This window comes from Aythya ferina, assembly GCF_964211825.1.
Source record: "Aythya ferina genome assembly, chromosome: 14".
In the NCBI taxonomy this organism is placed as follows: domain Eukaryota; kingdom Metazoa; phylum Chordata; class Aves; order Anseriformes; family Anatidae; genus Aythya; species Aythya ferina.
This window is the reverse complement of record NC_140312.1, coordinates 5,067,859-5,081,026: the sequence shown is the minus strand read 5'-3', so window position 1 is coordinate 5,081,026 and position 13,168 is coordinate 5,067,859. Positions and strand designations below refer to the sequence as shown.

Here is a 13,168-nt window from a genome sequence, read left to right as displayed (position 1 = left end):
CCTTGATAGGTGTTTCAATGTTCTGCTTTCATAGCACTTTCTGAAGGTCAGGAAATTGGCTGCTGAGAGCCTCTTCCGAACAGTTTACAGACTGGGAGCTTCAGCATCTTGGCTAGTAACATCTGTGGGTTTGTGCTTCAAAGGAAAGCCTGGGGGGGGTGGGTTATGTTGCAAAACTAGGCTCCTAGTCCACATCCATGGAAGCTTGCTGTCCATTATTGAAAATTGCTGTTATATTTCCTTCAAGAGTGACTGCTGAAACACTGCATCCAGCTGCTAACAGCTGGGGTGCTGGGGAATATAATGCATGTGCTAGGTCATTTTCTTGGAAACCTTTAAGATATCTAAATACAGTCTGAAGAGGGAAATGATTTTCACTGAAGACACCTTCCTTTTGTTAGCTTCCTCTCGCTGTGGTGTTCTTCTGATGTCTCACTTTGTGGAAGGAAGCAGAAATACTTGTTGCAAATAGTGAGGATACTGCTTCACCACAAAAGATCTGGCAAAATGTTCTGTGGGTTTAGATTCATTTTGAGTAGTACATGATCAAAAGACCAGCTTCATTCTTTTCCCGAATCAAAGTAAGGAAAGCTCAGAGGAACCTAACCATTTCCATACACATGAGGCTAGAGCTGGATGAACACAACAAAATCTTATCAAACAGAAAAGATGAATTCACTCAGTCACTGTTAGCTTGCGTAAGACCATTTATCAACTGAGTACTGGAATGGCTGAGCATTGATTTTTGGAGAAGTTTAGGACTCCTCCAAGTGGTACAGACAATATTTCATCAGACAATTCACATAGGAAAAGAACGTATTCTAATTCACTCTTTCTGCATTCTAACACTTGGAAATTTATTCAAAAGGCACTGCACAGAATCCATTTGCCCCAGATATTGTACAGCAAATAGTGGAAATGAACATTTTCAAAAACTCACAGGTTGAATTTTGCCTTATACTATTAGTAGTCTAACAATTATTACTCTGACAATTATGTCCAGATAAAACACAACCAACTGGCAAGTAATACATTGACAGAAGAGGAAAAATATAACTAATATTGCTGGGTAGTTTATTTTGTATCTCTTTGTCCTAGCAGCACCATTAAAGCTTGGTTAGTTTAGGATGGCTAATTTGTTTTTGAAAGAATCTCCATCTGTGTAACATGTTTTGTTAAATCTAAGCCAAATTTAGTAGAAAGGAATTGTATTTTTGCATGCCAGAAAACGATGTATTTCCTGTTAATTTTGCAGACATGCCATTTAATTTTTTGCCCGGTTAATTGAGCTCAGCTCCATTAAAGGACAGTCATTGCTGAAATGTCCTCTAAGTTGTCACTAAAGCAAGAAACAAAAGCTATTTATTAGGGGTGATCTTTTAATAGAAGAGGAAAGAGAACTCTATATGGCTTACTCAGGAAACTTTTTAGTTCTTCCCTTTGACAAGGGAAGTTTTCACTGCATTTTTGTACTGTTTCACTAACAATGCATAGCACAGGGCTGTCAGAAAAAATGAAGAGGAGAGGGATACTGTTTTTTTTTTTTTTTTTTGCCTTTATTTTTGTTGGCTGCAATAGAAGCATCCGATGTCCTCTTGGATAGGATCTCTCAAGTGCTGAGTAACACAACAATGGAGTAAAAATTGCAAGGTAAGACCTGAAGTCTTCAGAAGCTAAATTCATAAAGGACAGGTCCTTACCTATCTGGATCATCTGGGAAACCTCTTGTATGGAAAAGTGAAATATTTTGGTGCCTTTTGTTATCATCTGTAGGTTGAGAGGTGAGAGATGAGCATGTGGTTGGGACAGCAATACTGCAGGATGCCACAGAGGCACTTCCATGCTCAGCATCACACAGTGGCTGTTGCTTATGTTGAGGCCTTTAGCAAGTCCTTTACCCCATGAGCGGGAATAAGAATATTCTATTCATCTCCTCTGCAGATTCTTTGCCTTGTTAAAATTAAATACAAATGTTGAATTCTAGGTGCTGTGAATAATCCCTCCTACATACATCTCTGCACATTAAAGACCATGTGCACAGATCTGAGCTCACAGCCCATAGGAGACAGCTCTAGTCCCAAACTGCAAAGCATGCATACTGCTCCAGCATTATACTTCTGTGCTTTGAAACTCCTAGCAAGAAAGACTTGATTTTTTAGGAATTTTCCTCGCAAGTGATTATCTATCTAAGGAAAATAGACAGACATGTACTGGACACAAATTATCAGAGGAAAGGGTCTCCCTGAGGTTGCTGGTCAGGCTTGGGTGAAGTAAGTGACCACCTGGCCAGGTGCTGATAAGAAGCAGCAAAAACCAGTGTGACCAAGAATGAACCAGGCTCCAGCTTCATTCTCAACTGTTTTCCCTCGGGGTCAACAGATAGGATAATCCTGGGGGCCAGGCCCTGCATGACCACTGGGCAAGACCAGGTGCTGGTTGCAGCATCACGCAGCACAGCCAACTGCTTGTCTCGAGCATCTCCATGATGGCTGTTCAATTTTGAGCCAGTTTACAGAAAAGTGAGTTTTCAGAAGAACCTGACTGATGCAACATTCACAACTGCTGCTTCTGAAAGCTCAGATCTCATCCTAAATACTTAAGCCATCTGTATGGAAAATGGAACTGAGGTTCCCAAAGCAGCTGTGTGTGTGTGTGTGTTTTGGTTTTTGTTTTTCTTGAGAAGCTTGCAGTTTGCATCTGTAAATTAACTCAGCTGCTCTCAGTCAGTGGGGATGAGGCAAATTGCTCTGCTCTGTGGCTGAACTCATCTTATTAGTGGGAGAAAGCTAGCTATATTTAAGGGTTGTAGTCTTAATGACTTGTGAGCTGCATTTAGCTGGTTTTGCCTGTGGAGAAGTGTTTTTAGGTGTATATATATTTTTATAAATACACAGAAATTTAAAGGATCAGGAGGAAGCTTGACTTGGTTTGGTATTAGCAGCCAAATAGGGATCTGTGAGGCTTAAGGCAATGAATAAGCTGTGGTTTACACTGTTAATGGAGTAGGGAGAGGAAGAACGGGATTGGGGGTTGGATCTCGTTAGTCTGTAAAATAAATTATGTATTTATTACTGTTCATGGAAATTTATAGGAGCTCTGTCCATAGGAGAAAAGATGTGCTCTGTTCCGAATTGAGCTTTTCCCCAGCCTGCCTACCTAGTCATAAATATATTCAGGTAGGTTTAACAATTGAAGTACAAGCTATTTATACACTGCTCATTATTTCTAGCTTGAAATATCTGGCTGGCTCTGTGTTAAGTATGTGATTTTAGCTTCTAAATGTCTATGTCAAAGCCTCTCCTCCCTCTGTGCCTTATAAAAAAGAAAGATTAGAAGAAATGACTTGAGAAAACTTGAAATTTAAGAGGAGCAAGTAGGAAGTCTTCTGTGGTGTCTGCTCTCTTTATCCCCCTTATTAGTACACTGAAATTGCTATGTTAGCTCTACTGCTTTTTTAGCTTATATTTCTTGAAAAAGTCTAAAGGCATCTAGGATTTCATGAAGAAGTTGAACTTTGGGATAGAGTTCTTGAAGACAGAAGAACTAACTCAGGCAAAACATCATTTGCCTCAGGACAGAGCTGCCCCATGGAATGGGGAGAGACAGATAGGCAATGAGAATGAGCTGTGTTTGCTGGGCTGAATGTAAGGAGCAAGCACTTTGGCTACATGTCCAAAGAAAGTTTACTTAGAACCCACCTCACAGAGGCATAAATGCTATGCTTGACAAGAATGAGCTGCCTGGTGGGGTTTGTGGCAGCTGTGGGATACCGAGAGCAGAGGGGTTCAGGCTTGTGCCTTTGCTGTTGCATCTCAGTGATGATGCCCTTGCCTTGGAACAACAACCCAGTGTGTGAGCAGGCACACAGAGTTGCTGTCTGCAGATAAGGCATAGAATTTTCTCAAACTCACTGAAGATCCTATACTATTCTTTCAAAATAGGAACAAGTTTAGTGCTAGTGCTCTGAGTTCTTTGTATTGAGTGGATGTTCTGGGGGATGACGGCTGTTGCAGAGGGTACTGCAGGGCATCAGAAGCACATTCAGGGAAGCAAACCAAGCTATTACCCTTACACTGCACTGTCACAGTGGTCAGCAGACTTGTAGATGGGTGTCACTGATAGCTGCAGGGATGGGCAAAAGTATTTGTCTGTCAGCTTGCAGTGTTAATGCAAAAAACAGTGAAGATGGACCACATGACATGTCTGCCCAGTGCAATCACAATAATACTTCCAGCTTTTGCAGAGGTAAATGTAGCTATAGAACACTGCACAAAACCTACTGGTTTGGTTTCTACTACTGCTTTTTACTTCAGTAAACTTGCAAACTTAAGGGTGTAGAAACACGAGTAACTATAATATTTTGTTGTCCTTCATACAGCTGTGCTCAGTTGTTGACAACATGGCTTGGGAGAAAGCAGATGGCTTTGCAGTCCAGAAGTCTGGAATTCATTAGTGGAAATTTTCAGACTTTTTTTTTTAATTCCTTGGCTTAGCTACAAGAACTCAAAGCAAACAGAGCTGAAAATTCATAGCAAGCAGCATGAAAGAGTTTCTTTGCCCTCTTTCACCAAAAAAAAAAAAAAAAAAAAAAAAAAGAAATGACTGGACAGAAAAGTCAAACACTTAAGAGTTTCTTTTACCTCGTTTGCTTTATCTCTGAGGAAAAAAAATACTGAGAAGAGGATCTTTTAAGAGCTTCTCTGGAATCCAGGTTTATTTGTAGAACACCAACAAGGTACTTGATAGTAAAGACTGGTTTTGTGTTAACCTTTTGAAGGGAAGGGGAGGAGACAGAAGAAATGATGTTAATTTACTCCTTGAGGAGTTTGGACTGTGTAGCATTCCTTACAAGGATCTCTTTCTCCTACCAAAAAGCACACAGGAATCCTGTACAGAAATAAAAACTGCACAGGGAATGTTAACTGGTGAGAGCCTGACTTGAGACAGGAGCAAAGCTCGCTAGATGTACTGCTCCAGTTCCCCTATCTGGGGAGGCAATGGCATCATCCCAACTCCTGGGAACCCGTTTCTAGACCTCTGCTGATGTTTTCCTTGAGATCTGTGCCCTGAGCCTGCCCCAGGAGCCACCTTTCCTCTCATCGTGTTATTTCCCAGCACTCTTCAACAACAAATATTCCTGTTCCCGAAGGTCCTCTCCTATCCTGTTACACTCCCCCGATCCTGAGCTGCTGGAGAAGCTGGGCTTTGGTCCGGGGCCAGCAGCTTTGACAAGCAAAATAGTAACAAGCAATGAGTTGGAGAGCCTTCTCTTCAATAAGTAAAGAGAAGGTAGAGAGGAAAAACTTTGAACACGAAACCTCTCCTACTAAAATCTTTCAGCATGCACTGTGGTTCTGCTGCAGGGGGTGTTTCATTGTGAGCTTCCAGAAGCTGCGTGGCTTGTGAATGGTGCGGTGCTTTTAGAGGCACCTACAGTCTGGGCAAGCCTTTAAGCCTTATGTAAATAGTGGCTAGCAGAGCGACATTACCTGGGACTTTAAAAGGGTTGGGTAAACTTCTTTGGAATTGGGGGAGTGTTGTTTGAGGGGAAAAAAAAAAATGTTTCCTGCTTCTCAGTCATCCTGGATTTCCAGGATGTTAGGTTTTATCCTCCTATGCAGACGTGGGGGAAGCAGTTGCTATGTCATAGCACCCTTGAAGCAGAAGTCCTGTCATAAGGAAGCTATGCACTCATCTGGACAAGGCAATGACTTGCCAGCTGGACTGGAGCTAAGGAGTAATGCCTCAGTGTAAGCTATTGCTAGTCGGTAACATACAGAAGGTGCTGTGGTTTGTTACCACTTCACATCTATGCTCCTTGCTCCAAGACAGCCAGTAAACAATGTGACTTGGGGAAAAAAAAAAAAAAAAAGAAAATGGATTATTTTTCAGTAAACCAGACTGTGTAGTTATGGCAGATGATAATCCTCCACTTCTTGGAAAAGGCAAAGATTCTTAGCTGGGATTTCCTTAGGATGACTCATTTAAAAAAATAAGAATTAAATCAAGTGATGCTTCATGGATATCACTGCAAAATGAAGCAGCAAATTTCTGGTCCTTAGCACCAGGGGTTTCAGGCTTGCTTCCACGTGAACTGACAGTCTTCCTAAAAAGCATTGCCTTCGGTTCCCAGCACTGAAATTCTCATTCCAACTCCAGTTGCAGGTGACAGACAGACTGAAACAGTCTTTTCTGCCTTATTTGAGTGCTTTTTTGTTGTCAATTAATTCAGAAGACAGATGATATAAAATAGAATTATTCCTTAATGGAAAATTCTTCGTGAGTAGATGATGTTTTTAGTAGAACCACGTTAGAACTGCATTCATTTAGGTTGCTTAGAAGTAATTCACCTAGCATGAAAAATGGAGATATTTATAAATACACATTCTGGTTAAGTGTTGGCCACTTCAAATCTTTAATTCGACACCTATCTGTGGTTGACTAGATTTGGTTTAATAAACTATCTTATAACAACATGACTGAAGCCAAGCTCTCAACCCAAGCTGAATGTAGTGCATTCAGTTGCTCCCTTAGGCTATGGCAATGCTGTGTGTGGAACTGTACAAGCACTGGTTTAAACACCTCTGTGGCTTGAAGACTTTAACACCATTTCCCTCAAAAGCATGGGCAGGACTTCCATAGCCTGTAAAGCCAAGGAGACTTGTGACCGTCCTGCCTGTCTGCTGCAGGACCCGGTGGTAACAGCCTTGGTGTAGAGGTGGTGTCCTGCAGGGACATCTGCAGGGGGTGGAGGAGAGCCTGGTGCATGCAGCTGTACAAACACGGGCCTCAGCTCTTTTGGTTTCGAGTTGGTCAGCCACTTTGGGTCAATTGAATTGAAAAGTGAATTTGCTGACAAAATGTACAGCTTTAAAAAAAAAAAAAAAAAAAAAAAAAAAAAGGTTTTGGATTTGACCTGAAGTTAAATGTTATAACCGGGGACAATATTTTTAGACTAAAAATATTTCCTTTTAAGAAGCAAGTAAAATATGGATAACACAAATACCCATTCCTCTTTGATTTTCTGGCAACTGCCTACTCCCATTCCTCTATGCTCCCCCACAAATTCTTCTCCGAATTTTGGAATTTTGGCCAGGATGTAGTGCCTTAATATTTTTTTCCTCTTTGAATTGTAGAAGCAGGAGGAAGTGTTTTTATAATGTTTGTGCTTGGTTTCAACACGTAAGTCAAAGAAGCACAGTTAAGTGGCAATACTTCTTTTACAATCAAAAAAATGTTCTGTGGGGAAAAAAGTCTCCTGGGAGAGAAAAAGCATCACCTTGTCTCCTCCTTACCTAAATACAGTGATGGGGTGAATTGAGGACAATAGTTTGCTTCAAAACTGAATTTTCTGCTTTTGGGAAACCTATAGCTTGTCTCATCTAGTATGTTCACACCCAAATATTCATAGCCCAACTGCAATGCCACAGGCAGCTTCGATTGCCAGAGGCAACTTCGCAGTTCTACTTCACAAACACCCCCCAGGGATGCCATCCTTTTGTGGATGGTGGTATACCCTAAACACAAAACTCTAAATCAGTTTAGGAGTTGGAGCTATTAGGAGTAGCAGGAGTCTGAGTGAACCCAAAAGGAAACTTTTAATTTTACTGTAACACGAAGATCCTCTGCTTAGAGGAGAGATTTTATTTTTTTTTTTTCATTAAGGGAGTTACAGGGAATGAAGAGAAAATAGTGTTTTGTTTTGTTTTTTCCTGGCAGTAAATCAGTGTAACTCATAACTTCATCGTAACAGTTGGTTAGCTGTGTAATTTGCTGTAGAAGTTGGCAAGGGACAGATTTATGGATAAGCATGAGCCTGGCCAAGGGGTGGTAGCTTGGTGTGGGACGTGCTCCAGATGAAGCTACAGGGGAGTTGCTGTGTCACTGCAAAACTTTGCCTCTGTTTTGTGCTAATTTAAGGTTAACATCCTGCGTGCTTGTTGTAGAGCAATCTGTTTCTATTAATTTATCAACCTATAATTTCTCTTCAGCAGTCTCTCTCAATGTGTCCTGTACCAATGCTATGTATGTGGTGAACAACTCGATGTTCTGCATTACTTCTGGTACTTCCTGATCCCTGGTACAGAGGAACTGCACAAGGCTTGAGCAGTTTGTGTACGTGAATGACGATAGAAAAGTTTCTCTGTCTCCCATGTGCAATGAAAACCAATACAAATGTGCCCAAACCTGATTTTGAGAGCTGGTAGATCGTGGCAGATCTGAAAGCTCTACAACTCTAAAAACAGGCATAGAGGGTGCATTAGACTTCACTGACTGGCAGTCTAAAGAAATGAATCCTTCTTGGTAGGGAGATGATCAGGAGGTAGGAGGATCAATGAAAACTACAGTTTCTTGGAGTTTATGTTTGAGAAGTTTGGTGCCTGGGTGGAGACAACCAGCTTTATGCACCCAGGCTCTTGGTTTCAGAAGAAATTTCCTTATTTAACCCTTTACTTCTCAAGATCGCTTTCTTATACTGAAATCCAATGGGGGGGGACATATGGATTTCCAGCCTCTGTTTCAACTCTGACTGTAATCTGTATCAGATGTTTCAGGAAGGTACAAGACATCCTTGCACCTTGGTATTTGGAGCTTTGCAAAAGCAATTCATACCCCCAGCACCTTGCTACCCTCCAGCTCCTTCCAGTTGCTCCCATAGCAGTTTTCTGCCAGGCAGTGGTGGAAGAAGCAATGTTGGGGTGTGAGAGGGTGAAGAAAACTGGACTTCTAGTTAGCCTTCCCTTGCCTTGCTTTGTGGAGAGTGTTGGTATGTGTTCTGGAGAACAGCAGGTTTTGATTTGCAAAATCAGAAGCTTCTTGCCAGAGAACTGTCTAAAGGGCAAACCAGAGGGCAGCCAGCAGCAAAACTATTTTCTAGCTTCAAAGGTGTTCCTTTCAAAGGCCAGTTTAAATCCTTGAAGTATTAAAGCTGAAAAAACAAATCGGGAGAAGAATGGAATGAAATTATTGTTACCAAAGTAGCAAGCCAGGTTCATGTGTTTAGAAGCAAAAATTAACCAGAGCGGCGCAGAAGTTGCACTTCACCCTGCTCTGTGGTGTTGAGTGAGCCTGTGCTAGCTGGGAAGTGCCGCGTTGCTGCAGCGTGGCTGCTGCAAGGAGGGCTCTGCAGGAGCTGAGTGAGGAGCCTGAGGCTTTCCTCCAGTGGAGAAGCAGGAGGTGATGCTGTGACTGGTCTGATGGTGTGACTTAGCTGTACCAGCAGTGACTGTGGTGCCTTTCTGATTCCTTGTTCAAACACTTTAAGTGAAGCCCCGAGCCATACATTGGTGTATACCGGATAGAGTTAAGGATTACTTCTAATGCCTTTTTTAATCTTTGGGATTTAAGCTTGCTGATTTCTAACATTGGCATGGTTCCGCCAGCTATTGAGAAAAGCTAGCTCTGCTCCCTCCAATCCCACATAATCTGTGGGAATCCTGTATTTATGAAAAATACTGAGTGGATAGTTCTGATATCCTTATAACCCCCAACCCCAAATTTCTGGGTATCTGTAATGCTCTGCCAGCATTTCTTACTCTTGACCTAAAGACCACACAATGGGCTGAGAAAATTAATCCTGTACCAAAAGCTAGCTTGCTTGAAAAATCTATAGATTTTTCCAAACACTTTTTATCTCCCTGTCATTTCCCCTTAAATTATTTGCAGCTCCTGTTATGAGCAGTTTACATCAAAGCTCAGGAAAATGCTTAATGCTTTTAAAAACATAATGCTTTAAATGAATTATTATTAAATGTGCCCTTATATTTTTTAAGTATTGCAAATGTAGTTAATTAGCCTGGTTGGGTTTACATTGCGTATGCTCATCATGGCAATTCTGGTGAAAAGCTGTCACTGAGTTGAATCCTGGTTACTTAATTCTCAGTCATAGGTAGGATGTTGATTTGCATTTACACATAACTCTTCCTAACACACAATTTCTACTGTATCAAAGCCAGCTGTTTGTCAGCGATGGATGCTGATTATTTCTGTCCTGTTCTCAAAGAGCTCCAAAGCTGTTAATCACTATTATGGACTCTTAAACTGAAAATACCAAGTCCCTATTCCTACACAAGTCCCAGGTGAATTGCTAGTTGACACCTCTGCTGAGAGAACGTCAATATAACAAACATCTTTTCCTTTCCTTTGAACTTCTCAGCAGAAGAAAGGTGTTGCTGTTCTCACTTCAAAGGCACTTGCTGATTATCTTCAAAACTTGCTGTGGAGCTGAGGTGGAGGCGGAGGGTGGCTATCCCTTCGTACTCAGCTGTGTCCTGTCCTGAAGCACACGGGCTGTACGTGGCATAGTGCCCAGCTTTCTACAAGTGCCAGCAAAGTCAGCCTCTTTCCCTTTTTTTTCCCTTCTATTCGTGGATCTCAGCTTAAAAGTAATGACTCTAGGTTAAATAGCAGTCACTCTTTTATCAGAGGGAAATCCAGATTGAGCTGGCAGCCCAAATATTCCTGAGGGCTGTGGTAGGAAACAGCTCCATTGCACATTACTGAAACTGAAGTGGCGGCAATGGGAGTGCTCAACTTCTTTCAACGTTTTAAATATTTTTATTAAAAATAATATATAAAAAATGCAGAAGGTGCAAGAGTGTAGCTGAGGAAGATGATGACCTACAGTGTACAATGGCTGCTTTTGTTCTTATTTTTTACATTTTGAAGCAAGATTTAAAGGGACCCTCATCAGTGTTCCTCTTCTCCAGTTTCTTTTTCTTTTTTTCCATTGAATTATCATCATTGATATAAGAACTTTTGCTGTGTATTTCGGTATGAATCTAGCTACAGATTATTAGTTCTCAGAAATCAGTCACCATTCAACCAGCAGTCTAAAAAGGGTAGTTAAAGAGTTTTATAACCCAGCTACAGCCACAGAGGTTGTAAAGGACTTCCATTTGCTCACCCACTGTCCTCTGCATCATATCCAGATCACTCACTTCAGTGATGCTTCATAGGGCAGTGTCAAGTCTAGTTCTGTCACCAGTGAAAGGGCCATAAACCAGCTTTGCAGCCTGTTCTATTGCATAACTACTTCTAAAATTTTCCAAATATTTGTCACATTTCCTCCCATGTATTCTCTAATTCACTTTCAAGAAAATCATGGAAAAGCATTAGATGAGTCTGGGAAGTGTTGACTGATAAGTTACAAAAGTGATGCATTAATTGCTAATTAATACAATTTATACGCTCGGTTTAATCTCTTTTTTGTTTGGCTTTGTTCATGGGAATATCACACAGAGATGAAATGTTTTGCATGAGTGAAATTTTGGGCTCTGGTTTGTAATCTTTGGCAATTACTAATTGTGGTGATATTAAAAAAAAAAAAAAAAAAAAAAAGTGCTTCTTTCCCACTGTCTGTGCTGCTGGCTAGTTATCTCCAGTACCAGCAGGAGAGGGGTCTGCCCCTTCCCAGCTTGCTGACACACCAGGCTGTGAACACTAACAAACTGAGACGAAGGGTAGTTTAAAATGATACACTAGAGGCTGAGGAGCAGATGGGCTGACAATAATGGGCTGGTGTTACGAAGGAGGTAGGTAACCTTGAGAAGACTGGGAGGGGGCCCAGCTGAAAGTAGTGAAATCTTCAACTATTGCACATCTGTATTTGGGTGTTTCCGTGCCTTTGTGCTGGTTATCTTAGATAAGATCATTAGTTTGGTATGATTGTTTAAAAAATAATCATCAAAAGCTAACAAGTTACAAAAATTCATGTTGCATAGAGATTAAAAAAGATGTTATATTTATTGTATATAATTTAATACAAATAACAAGATAATTTAACACGAATAAATGAGATTATGAACTTCCCACTCAATTTGGGCTGGGTTTGGGAGAAAATGCAAGATCAGAGTCTGCTTCAGAGGAGGAGGAAGTTAATCCAAACAGACAAGATAAACTGGAATGGAGTGTCAAAATGACTTGCCTGATGTCACACAGCAAGTTGGTGACAGAGCTGGGACTACCAGAGTGACAAATCATGGGCCCGTTTGGTTTTATTCTGGGGGAGTGAGGAGAAGAAAACAAAACTGGTTTGTACTGAGTATGGTGTGCATAGCTGTTCCGTACAGGCAGTAAAAATGCATGTATTCTTTCTTAGAAACTAATTTAAATTGATTTCCAACAATACACTGGTTCTCTTTATTTTTATGACTTCAAGATATTTTAAATCTCGCCTTAAAAATGAGTGATTTCCTTTGTAAGCTCCTGCGCTACTTTAAGAAAAGTACCTGCTTTTTTGTGAGTTGAAATGTTGAGGTTCAATCTTTTATTCTTCGTTCAACCTTAGCATCAACAACAAAAGTAACAGTTTGAAGGAATCACTCATTTAAGTAAAAATGAACTACTACAGAAGTTACAAGATAAGATGAGCTCTTACTTTCTATTTTAAATAGGATGCCTTGCACTTGAATTTCAGTAACTATGTAAGGCGTAGCTAGGGTTATCTCTGTGAAGTATTTCTGTGTTACTTTCCCTTTTCCTTTTGTTATTATGATCAGACAGAAACATCACAAAGCTATGTAGTTTAAAAAGTCATGTTTGTTTCGACAGCTGCTTGAGCTACTTTTGCGAGCAAAAGTGCTGCGGTTTCCCCAGCAACACGCTTTGAGGCACTCGCTCTGTCAGTCATCGCTCCCATTCCTTTGCTCGGAAGAGGCTTCCTGAGATAAGAGGTCACAAGTTTCTCCAGAAGAAGGCGAAGCTCGAGCCTGCTGCATGGGTCACGTCTGCACTGAGGTGCCTGTGAGCAGTGCTGGCCGGCCTGGCCCTGTGGGCCTTTCACACCCTCCCCACATCCATCCCAAAGGAGCGCACAGCCCAGGACAGAAGCGGATGGAGGCTGTTGTAGCCAGTCTGTAGGGTTTTTCTCACAAAGTAAAGGGAGGAAAGTGACTGCAAAAGGACTGTGCAGAGTGGCTGGGGGTTTGGTCAACTGCTGCTGGGAATCCTCAGTGGCTGATGGAGGCTGATAGCCCTGGCCTTTGGCCCTTGCCCGGCTGGGCACTAACCCAGGTGCATGTGCTGGTCAGTGGGTGTGTGTTTTTAACCGAAAACACTCGATTATGGGGGACACCCCCCACTGCCAAGCCGCGAGAGGAGCTCCCCAGCCCCTTGCGCTGACAGGAGGGACCGCCGCGCTGCTGCCCGGCCTCCTCCGTGCGCCCAC

General features: G+C 41.6%; 1 long non-coding RNA gene across 1 annotated transcript; it reads left to right on the top strand.

Moving 5' to 3' along the window:
- Positions 1 to 2,734: 2,734 nt before the first annotated feature.
- Positions 2,735 to 13,080, top strand: LOC311444799. The gene is made up of 3 exons (XR_014698075.1): positions 2,735 to 2,866; positions 3,092 to 3,176; positions 12,553 to 13,080. It is a non-coding gene; the product is annotated as an uncharacterized lncRNA (long non-coding RNA).
- The last annotated feature ends 88 nt before the right edge of the window (positions 13,081 to 13,168 follow it).